Below are 9,391 nucleotides of genomic sequence, written 5' to 3'. Positions count from 1 at the left end.
GGTAAGATTCTCTCATGCACACACGCCACCATTACAAAACAGCCACTAACAGTGCAAACATTCCTCAGTCAGAATTGCTGCAGCATGGATGGCAACAGTGCACGCTTCCTCACTTACATCATATGTACATATGGGCAGCAATCAGTAAAGCTTTTCTTGCACAGAACATGTACCAAACATATAGCATATGCAGAAGCTCACACCTGCACGTGCACATGCAAAAACACACAGATACAGAACTTGTACCATTAGTGCAATCTCCCTCCAACACACAGGACAGGTGCAAAAGTGTAACACCAGTACAAGATGTCCAAGCACACAACGGATACAGAACATGTAGCACTAGTGCACACTCTCACCAGCAGGTATAGAACATGTAGAACCAGTAAAAATCACCCCCTTGTACGTGCATACACACACTATAGAAAATGTAGCACGAGTGCACGCTGTCACCCGTACGTACATAATTTATAGCACTGCCACCACAAGTATAGAACATGCTGCACCACTGCAAGGTCCTTCCTCACACACATGCAACAGGCAGAGATCATGTAGCACCAGTGCAAGCTTCTTTCACAGACACTGCAAAACGAACACAAAAGAGGTGCCGCACCAATGTACGCTTCCTTCAGACTTAGAACAGGTACAGTATTTCAAGTACAATCTCGGATTCTCCCAGACATGCACACCACCATTATTACACAGCCAACAGCAGTGTAAACGTTCCTCTCACAAAACTGGTCTAGCGTGCATAGAAGCTGTGCACGCTTTCCTGTATACAATACTCCACAAAGCCAATCCTTGCGCAAGATTTGATAGTTTTTGTGTCTATTTCAGTTGCCTTGCTTCTATTTATTTCTGTACTCTTTTTCTATGTTTGACACTCTAGCAGGTGCTTTTTGATTTCGTGCCACATAATTGTCACAAGAAAAGCATGCATCAGAAATGTGGAAACTAGAACATCCACCTTTCCAGAGAATGAAAATTACTATGAACAAGTGTTGGCGATGGTAATTGGTGTCACTTGTATATCAGGGTAGGTGAAACCAATTGGTATTGCCAATGTTTGTGTTTAATAACTTTTGATCTGTTTGAACTAGAAACAAAATTTTTTTTTAATGAAATCTTTTACTTATGATGCATATGGTGTATTATGTGGCAAGGGAGAAATATCCATAATAATTCGGAAAACTTTGCTACTAAAGGAAAGTCGGGCTAAATGTACACTTGATTCTCGAAGAACATTTAAATAGTGCATGGACTGCACACTTGCCCAAAAAAAGAAAATAATAACTTTCAACTGGTGTATGTCTTTGAATGAGTACATGAAGAACAAGGTATTTTCCACAAAACATAGTGGCGCCTGGAAATTCGGTAGCAACACAGTCGTCAAGTACCACGCATCAGGCGTTAGACTAACGCATTTTAGTGCAGGTAGCTGCATCACCACACTAACATGCATTAGTCATGCATATAGAGCTCCCTGACCCACTGCAAGTATCATGAGGTGCTCCAAAAGCAGCCCCGTGCACGACCCTGTATGCACGGAGCTGTTTTGCACCCCCGGCGCTTCAGAAACTGGTTGCCATGGTGACATGGGCCGTGATCTACATTGTTTCAATTACCATGCTTCGCGCCCGTGGCAAAAACAAATTTTACACTCTCTCTTGCAGCCCAACCCGGCCTCTCTAAAATACACATAAGCAGCCTGCTGGGTTATCCATGCGAGCAGGATTGTTGCAAGTCTGGCCTAAATCCTTCCAGGCGGGCCGCAGAAGGCAGCACCAGATCATTTTTCTGACCACAGCGCCCACCCAGACAGCTAGTAGGGGTGCCATGAAATTGGTCCAACTCCTGATAGCATCATGCAGGTGGCTGGAGTGCTTAATGCGTGCACGCCAGTGCTTACCGGAGTTAATTACCACCAGTCGAGGGGGTATCACATGATGATATTCCCAGCTTTCTATTACTGATCCCTAGCCAGCCCGGAGCGAAGTGCACTACAGCACAATCCAGCCAGACACAGCTGACTGAGCCGAAGAGAGCTTTGCACCTGCAGCGTACTAGGCGGTGTCCGGAAGACCCCCCCATCCCAACTGCAGAGAGTCTGGCCCCCGGATGCAGGTGGGATTGCGAACGAGTTGACAAGGGCACTGCCCTGCGCTTGGTGAGCTTTCTTCCCTCTTGGAGGATCTGGTGGGGGAAGGGGGAGACTGTTGAGGTGAGAGGCGGTAACAGAGATTAGAATACTTAAGATTTGAGGGCTCATGAGGGAAGGCCATACGGGTTGTAGACTGGTTTCATTCCAGACGTACAAAATGCCTGTTGCCAGGGTGAATCCCTGCTGTGTTTCCAGGCCCAAAATACAGCAGAGGCAGCTGTGCCTTTACCAGCCACTGTGTGTCGGCCTCAGCTGACAACTGCCTCCTGCTGCTGTAGCCCTGGTGTGGCATTCTGAGCTTCTGCTGCTAGGGCATCAGAATGTGATGGTGTCAATGGGACTGGGAAGGCAATGAAGCTGAGCCTGTCTCCCAACTGGAGTGTACTGATGGATGGGATCCTTTTCAGGAAATAAACAACTTACAGGTTTAATCTACTACGTTGGTTTCTTTGTGAGAACTTAACTTCATTACACCTGGCCTCTTACCGCGCTGCCCCATACCCCCCGCCCCCGAAGACAGAGGTTCAAGAGGACTTTCAATAGATCATTCTTAGGTCGCAGGCACACTCCCCAGTCGAAAGACTTATTTTTTACACACGGAGTGAATTAACAGTGGTGGGCAAGCCTATAATGAGCAACCAGTGCCTCTCAAAGATTGAAGGGGCAGTGTCAGTGTATATCAGTCTACGCAGCCTGTTTCTGCCCCTATTCTGACTCAATTTAAAAGGTCTGGCTGAAAAGAAGCGTAGCATGTGTCTAACTAACTCTGCACCCCAAATTTAACAGGCAGAGTCTGTTGTGCGTCATATTTAGTTATGTCACAAAAGCTGTTTTCTGAGCCTCACCTTTTCTTGTGTGCTCTGTGTCTGAAGCCACAGGATATGTTGTGGAGTTCATCACAGGGTACACAGGGAATCATCTGTGAAGTTGGCAAAAGTGCAGAAAAGTAACTCTCCCCTTTATTGGAATTTGGTACTGGCGAGCAAACACTGATATTTCTGTTTGATGGAAAGGTGCAGATCTGCTGTTCTTGGGGTTTCTTCTTTTTTGACACCTCATTGATTCCTCCTTTCAGATCATTCTTCTGCTGTACTATAACTATTATTAGGTGTGGCTCTCAGGAATAGCCAATTTAGACTAGCTGGCAGGCGAGGCGAGTCACACACTTTCGCTGTTTCTTTGTGCACAGTTCACTCATCTGATGATCTCTGCAGCATGTGCTTCAACCATCCTAGGCCACCACCATTCCATTTCGCTTAAAGGCATGTTTTTCGTAATTAATATTTTCGACTCACACAGAGCATGGCCTAGTCACCCCCATGCTCCTCCTACACTGATGAAGACACCCTAGTTACGAGGTTAAATGGACTGGAATAATAGGCCAGTTCGGTCACATTCTGCAAAGGCCTAGAAAAATAACATGGATTTAAAACCAACTGGTAGTGGGGCTGAATTCCTTGTGTGTCCAGGAGTTTTCATGTAACAATAAAAATGTCAAGATAACTCTGAAATAATGGAGTACCGGAGCAAGATCAGCATTTTGTCTAGTGACAGTTTTCGCAAAAGAATATGAATCACGCAAATTAGCAAAACTGTATTTTATGAGGATTAGCTGTGAGTTTCTGCTTTTTACTAGCTTAGTACCCTTCCATTTCCGGTGCTTTGCAGCAGTTTTAAAGATCTTAGAGTTTCTTGTTGCTCCAATGGGTGAAGTTTCTGATATGTATATGTTTCCCTCGACTTAATTGCATGATTTTGCTCGCAGGAAAGTGTCACTCAGTCGTTAAATGTCAATCATAATTACACTGAAATTATGAAAATGTCACACATAAGCAGTCTGAAAATTCGGCAGCTAAGGCTATGGACCTTTGCGAGCTTGTCGGCTTCATTAGATCAGGCCTGCCAAGTGTCACGCATTAGGTGTGGCGCTAACGCATTTCTGTGTGGTGTTCCCGCATCACCGCACTGAAATGCATTGTCACGCATTTTGCCCCTGACCGGGCTGCCAACGCCAGCCTGCCTGGTGCTAGCGCTGGCCGGCGCCTCTGCACCTGTGTGCCCTGCACCCGCCCCGGGCCGCAGCAGACTTCACTTGCAGCTGCCAGCAGGCTCAGTAACAGTAGCCTACTGAGGTTTGATACAGTGACAGATTTTCTTTAGTTCTATAGGATGTGACGTCATGTCCTCCTTCTGCAGCCACAGTTAAAAGTTTGGTAGGCTGCCTGGCTAGTTTGCATGACAGCACTGCTCGCACGACGCACCGCCCCGCGACGGTAAATTAAAATCAATGATAAGCCAACCTCCCACGGACCGCGGGGGCCGCTGCAGCCCACTGCACAGATCTGCTCTGAGCTGCGCCTGCTGCTGAGCCTGAGTGAGTCGGGAGGGTGGGGGCACGTTTGCCATTGCCAAGGGAGTCGAGTGAGAAGTTGTGGACGGACTCTTAGGAGGGGGGCAGTCGGCCCATAAACCGAAATTCCGTGCTCTCCTCACAAGTAAGTGTTAGAAAAGCTGAGTGTCAAATTGTCTTTTTATCGCTTGCAGAAGAAATGAAGTGTATTAAACAGCACGTCCTCTGCACGTTCTTGTATCTTGACAGTTTATGAATGCAAGAAACTATTTATTGAATTTTCCAGAGCGCATTTTTAACTGTCTGCACTGAGAGAGAGAGCTGTTGTTATGTGTTTAAATTATATCCGTTGCTCCATATGTGCATCTGCCTGTTTCCCAATTCCTAACTCTGCAACAGTTCATACTTCACACTGGTTTCCATCTTCCAGCTGGAGCTTTCGGTGCTACGTTTTAAAATAAAATAGCATTATTAATAAAAATGTAAATCATAGAGCCTTTTTCTCTATAAGCGCTGTTAGAATACATTTTGGAAAGTTGTGCCAATTCACATGCTGCCTTCCATGCTGGTAGTACTGCTCCACAGTTCTTTCAAAAGGCAAAGGCCGGCTGGCGAGGCTTGCAGAAATGCTCTCAGCTCAGTATGGCTGCAGGAGCCCGACTGCCTGCGCCACCCCTCTGAAGAGCTTAGGTCAGAGTGGTGAACCTGCTATCATTGCAAATGACGTCTGCACAGTGAGTCCGGCACTGCATTCAGCACTAAACAGGCAAGGCTCGAGCACGTGACAGCAAGGAGTCTACTACTGTTACAGCTTAGAGGCATTACAGCTGAGGTCTGTGTTGTTCATGTTGGGGCCTCACATCCTTCTGTTGTGGGCCGGGTCCCACGTGGGACAGAGAGGCCTGGAGTACACACTGATGCTCTGCATCCTGACTTGACTGATTGATTGCCAGCAACAAGGAGAGGATGTGGTCCGTCGGCTAGATTGCTGACTTTGGTGCTGGAAACCAGGGTTCGAACCTCGACGTCACGTCCACACCCTGTGATTCTGGACAAATCACTTAATCTCCCCGTGCCTGAATGCGTAATGTAAATACGGTGCTCATGTAAAGCACTCAAATGCCTTTGGGTCGAGTTTGCACTATATAAATATGCAACAAAAAAAAAAAAGGAGGATCCAGGGGGCCCAGAGTGGGTGAGAGCTGCTTTGGCAACAGTGTTTTTCTGTAGTTAAGCTAACTTACTATGGCTGCTATTACTAAATAACATTAATTGCTTCAATCATTCTGAGCTGCCTGCGCCCTCTTGCCTGTAGTCTACTGAGTCTGAGAACTGTGCAGTCACGCAGCATGACTCTGCTCCGCTCAATTTTCAGCTGCCTGCCTTTATTTAGTGCACTTTAGTTCAGTGACTTCGTTGTTTCTTGTTGCTCAAATGGGTGTAATTTCAGATATTATTTATATGTTTACCTCGTTTAAATTGCTTGATGTTATCGTGAGAAAGTGTGTAGAATACACAACGCGAAAGATGTAGATAACGATGTGCTTTATTATAAGTTGCGCCAACACAAACTCCGGAGGCGGAGTAGAAGAAACATCTGATGGGTTAAGTGATCAGCGGTCAACTGTCAGACGACAGATGGCAGCTGATGATGTCACAGCTGATACGGCGTATCAGCTGGGACAACATAGTGTAAAACTACAGTGTCCGCGCAGGGACTCAATATGGAAACACAGCACATCCTTCCCCCTAGGGAAACAAAGGGAGGAGGGGGAAGAGATAAACCGGGGACAAAGTTCACTCACAAATATAATCTCTTAGTTTAGCAGGCGAACCAAGCAGTCTACCAGCCCTGCTAGTCGCTACCGGTATGTCATTGTCCAAAACCGGTGGCACTGGCAACCTGCGTCTGATCCTGTCATCCTTAGCCTGGGGACTGGGTCTTTCAACATGTCCAGATGGAGCACCCTCGCCCTGGTCAGCACTGGAAGTGGAATCCACTGGCAAATCGCAATCAAAGTCACAGTCATGCGCCTGCTTGCACTGGGCTTTGTCCATAGGTTCCTGCCTGGAACCGCTGGCTGGTTCTTTAGAAGCATAGGTATCTGAATCATCCCAAGGGTGTCTAAAAGCTGATAGATTGGAAAAGTGCCACACCTTTCCATCGCTAAGGAGAGCAGAATTGCAATACACCTCACGGACTCGCAAAGGAGGGGTGTATTTCTCTTGACCTTTTGCGATATGACCACTCTTTTTCACTTTGACGTAGTCACCCTCCTTAAGAACCACAGGTTTACTTCCATGCGTTTTGTCATAGTATTCTTTTACTTTAGCTTGTGACTTCAAAAGCTTATCTTGAACCTGTTTGGATGACCAGTCAACTTTCCTGGCAGCTTTGATCCACCCCACATTGTCCTTTGACAACGGTGTCCTTCCACGCATAAGTTCAAAAGGGCTGTGTCCCGTTGTCTCACATGGGGTGATTCTATAAGCCCACAGTCTTTAGTGTTTCACATCTCCATGGTAGTCCGTTGCTGTTGGAAATCTGTATTATGCCTTTAATTACCCTGTTGAATCTCTCAACAGCCCCATTACCTGCAGGGTGGTAGACATATGTTGTCTTGTGGTTAATAATGTTTTTCACGATATAATTTTTAAAAATGTCTGATGTAAATTGAGTACCATTATCACTCACAATTAGTTTAGGTAGACCTTCACGACAGAAAACGCTATCCATAAATTTTACAATGTTCAATGCCTCAGGGTTTTTGGTGAATGTTACTTCTGGCCATTTCGAAAAATGATCTATTATGACAACAACATACCATTTTTCTTGACCTTCAGATATTGGACCCATAATGTATATTCCAATTCTTTCCCAAGGCATGCTTGGGCTGGTTAATGGTTGGAGAGGTGGTCTGAACGTTACCTGTGCTTTGTCTGATGTCATACAAAGAGTACACTCTCTCACTGTATGTTCAATTTCCAGATTGACTCCTGGCCACCAGTACATGTTTTTAACCCTCTCCTTTGTTTTTATTATGCCTAAATGCCCTTCGTGACACAGTTTTAAAAGTTTACATCTGATCTTGTAGGGAGGTACGAGTTTTCCACTCCTGAGGAGGAAACCATCTTCATACGACAACTCATTTTTAACCTCCCAAAATGCTTTGAGTTGTTCGTTATACTTTTGGTTTTGTATTTTCTGTGCACCTTTACCCCAACTCTGTTTTACGTTGGTTTTCTGATCACTCACTTTATTTACATTTTCACTGTTTTTTTTGTCTTTATCTTCAGAAAGGACTGCTTTGGCACAGCGTCCCGTTAGTTCTGCTTTACGTGCTATGTCTATGATATTTTGCAAAGGGTATTCACCCTTAGCCCACAGGTTATCTTGGATATTTTCATTAGAACCCTGCATTACAATTTGGTCTCTGATGAACTCATCATGGAGTGCACCAAACCGACAATTTATTGCAAGATTCTTTAACACTGAGACGTAGTCATCTATTGATTCTTCCTTCCCTTGTTTACAGTGAAAGAATTTGTACCGATCTACACCTACGCAAACTGTAGGTTTATAATATGTGTTTAAGTCATCAATTGCATTTTGAAAAATGTCACCTTCATTTTCAGCTCTTATTTTCTTGTTAATGGAGTTATGCAATTTGATACCACCAGCACCCAGACAATGCATTAGCATCTTTTATTTTTTTTCTGGTTTAACCTCATCATCCTCCTCCAATGTAGAAATGTAATTTAGAAAATACTCCCTCCATTCCTCCCACTTTAGTGTAGGTTCGCCCCCACCGCGTAAAAATGTTTCTGGTGGCGATAAATTCCAAACACATACAGATGCCATGTTGTAGTGTGCAAGGATATAATATGCAAAGTTTGAGTAACAAGTTAAATGTACCAACAAGGAGATTTTAGGAAGGTGTGAAGGGTGAAAAAAAATTAGTCAAGAGTGCACAAGGCTATTTGTTGAAGCAAAAGTAGGAGATTAGTAAAGGTGAATGTTCCCACAGCAGTGTAGATCAGTATATATATTTTAATGTTTACACTAATCTTGAAGTATTTGCTTTCATAGCGATAATGCACTGAAGTGATGAAGAAATTGAAGTTCACTGTACTATTAGTAATCACACAGAAGATAGCATTCTCTGGATGCAATTACAGTGGCAGTAATAGTTGTGCGTGCTCCGCTTGAATTGTTACCTCGATACTCCTAAACGCGGTGACTGATTTGCAGGTGGCGAACACGGAGTGAAGCGTACACGCACAGAGTGAAAGTTTATAAAAAATTTTAAAATGGCGTCCTACGTCGAAGCACGTTAACTAGACTGCTGACCTCGAAAGCAAAATGGTGCTGCAAGCATGTCAGTCATCTGTGAAAAGACCGTTGGACATCTTTTCATCCGTTGGTGAGTGACAGTTGATTCCGTTGTACGAAGACTTTCTCAGTACGTTTGTCAGAAATGTTAAAGTTGACTAACCAACTTCCTCAGCAACACTGCATGAATGTTGAGGTTTGAATACTTGACACGCTTGAATTTCAGTTTACCGGCACACATCCATTGTTATTACGCATGAACTTTCCATGAACGCAACCGATTCCAAATTTGCTTCATCTGCTTGGGTTACCTGCCCGAATAGTTTTCAACATGGACCTTAGAATGAAGCTCGACAAAGGTCCATAAAGTATTCAATCATCATTAAGCACTCCTCCGATTACATGAAGAACAGCTTGTTAAACTTCCTTCAATTTTTTTTTTAAGTAAAAGTCACTGACCTTTCAATTATTTTGAAGAGAAAGTAGCTGTGAAGTCCTTAATTCATTTTTACCCTTCAGGTTTGAGTCCACGAATATTACATGTATA

Source organism: Triturus cristatus, chromosome 2_1, assembly GCF_964204655.1.
Source record: "Triturus cristatus chromosome 2_1, aTriCri1.1, whole genome shotgun sequence".
Taxonomy (NCBI): Eukaryota; Metazoa; Chordata; class Amphibia; order Caudata; family Salamandridae; genus Triturus; species Triturus cristatus.
This window is presented reverse-complemented; position numbering follows the sequence as displayed.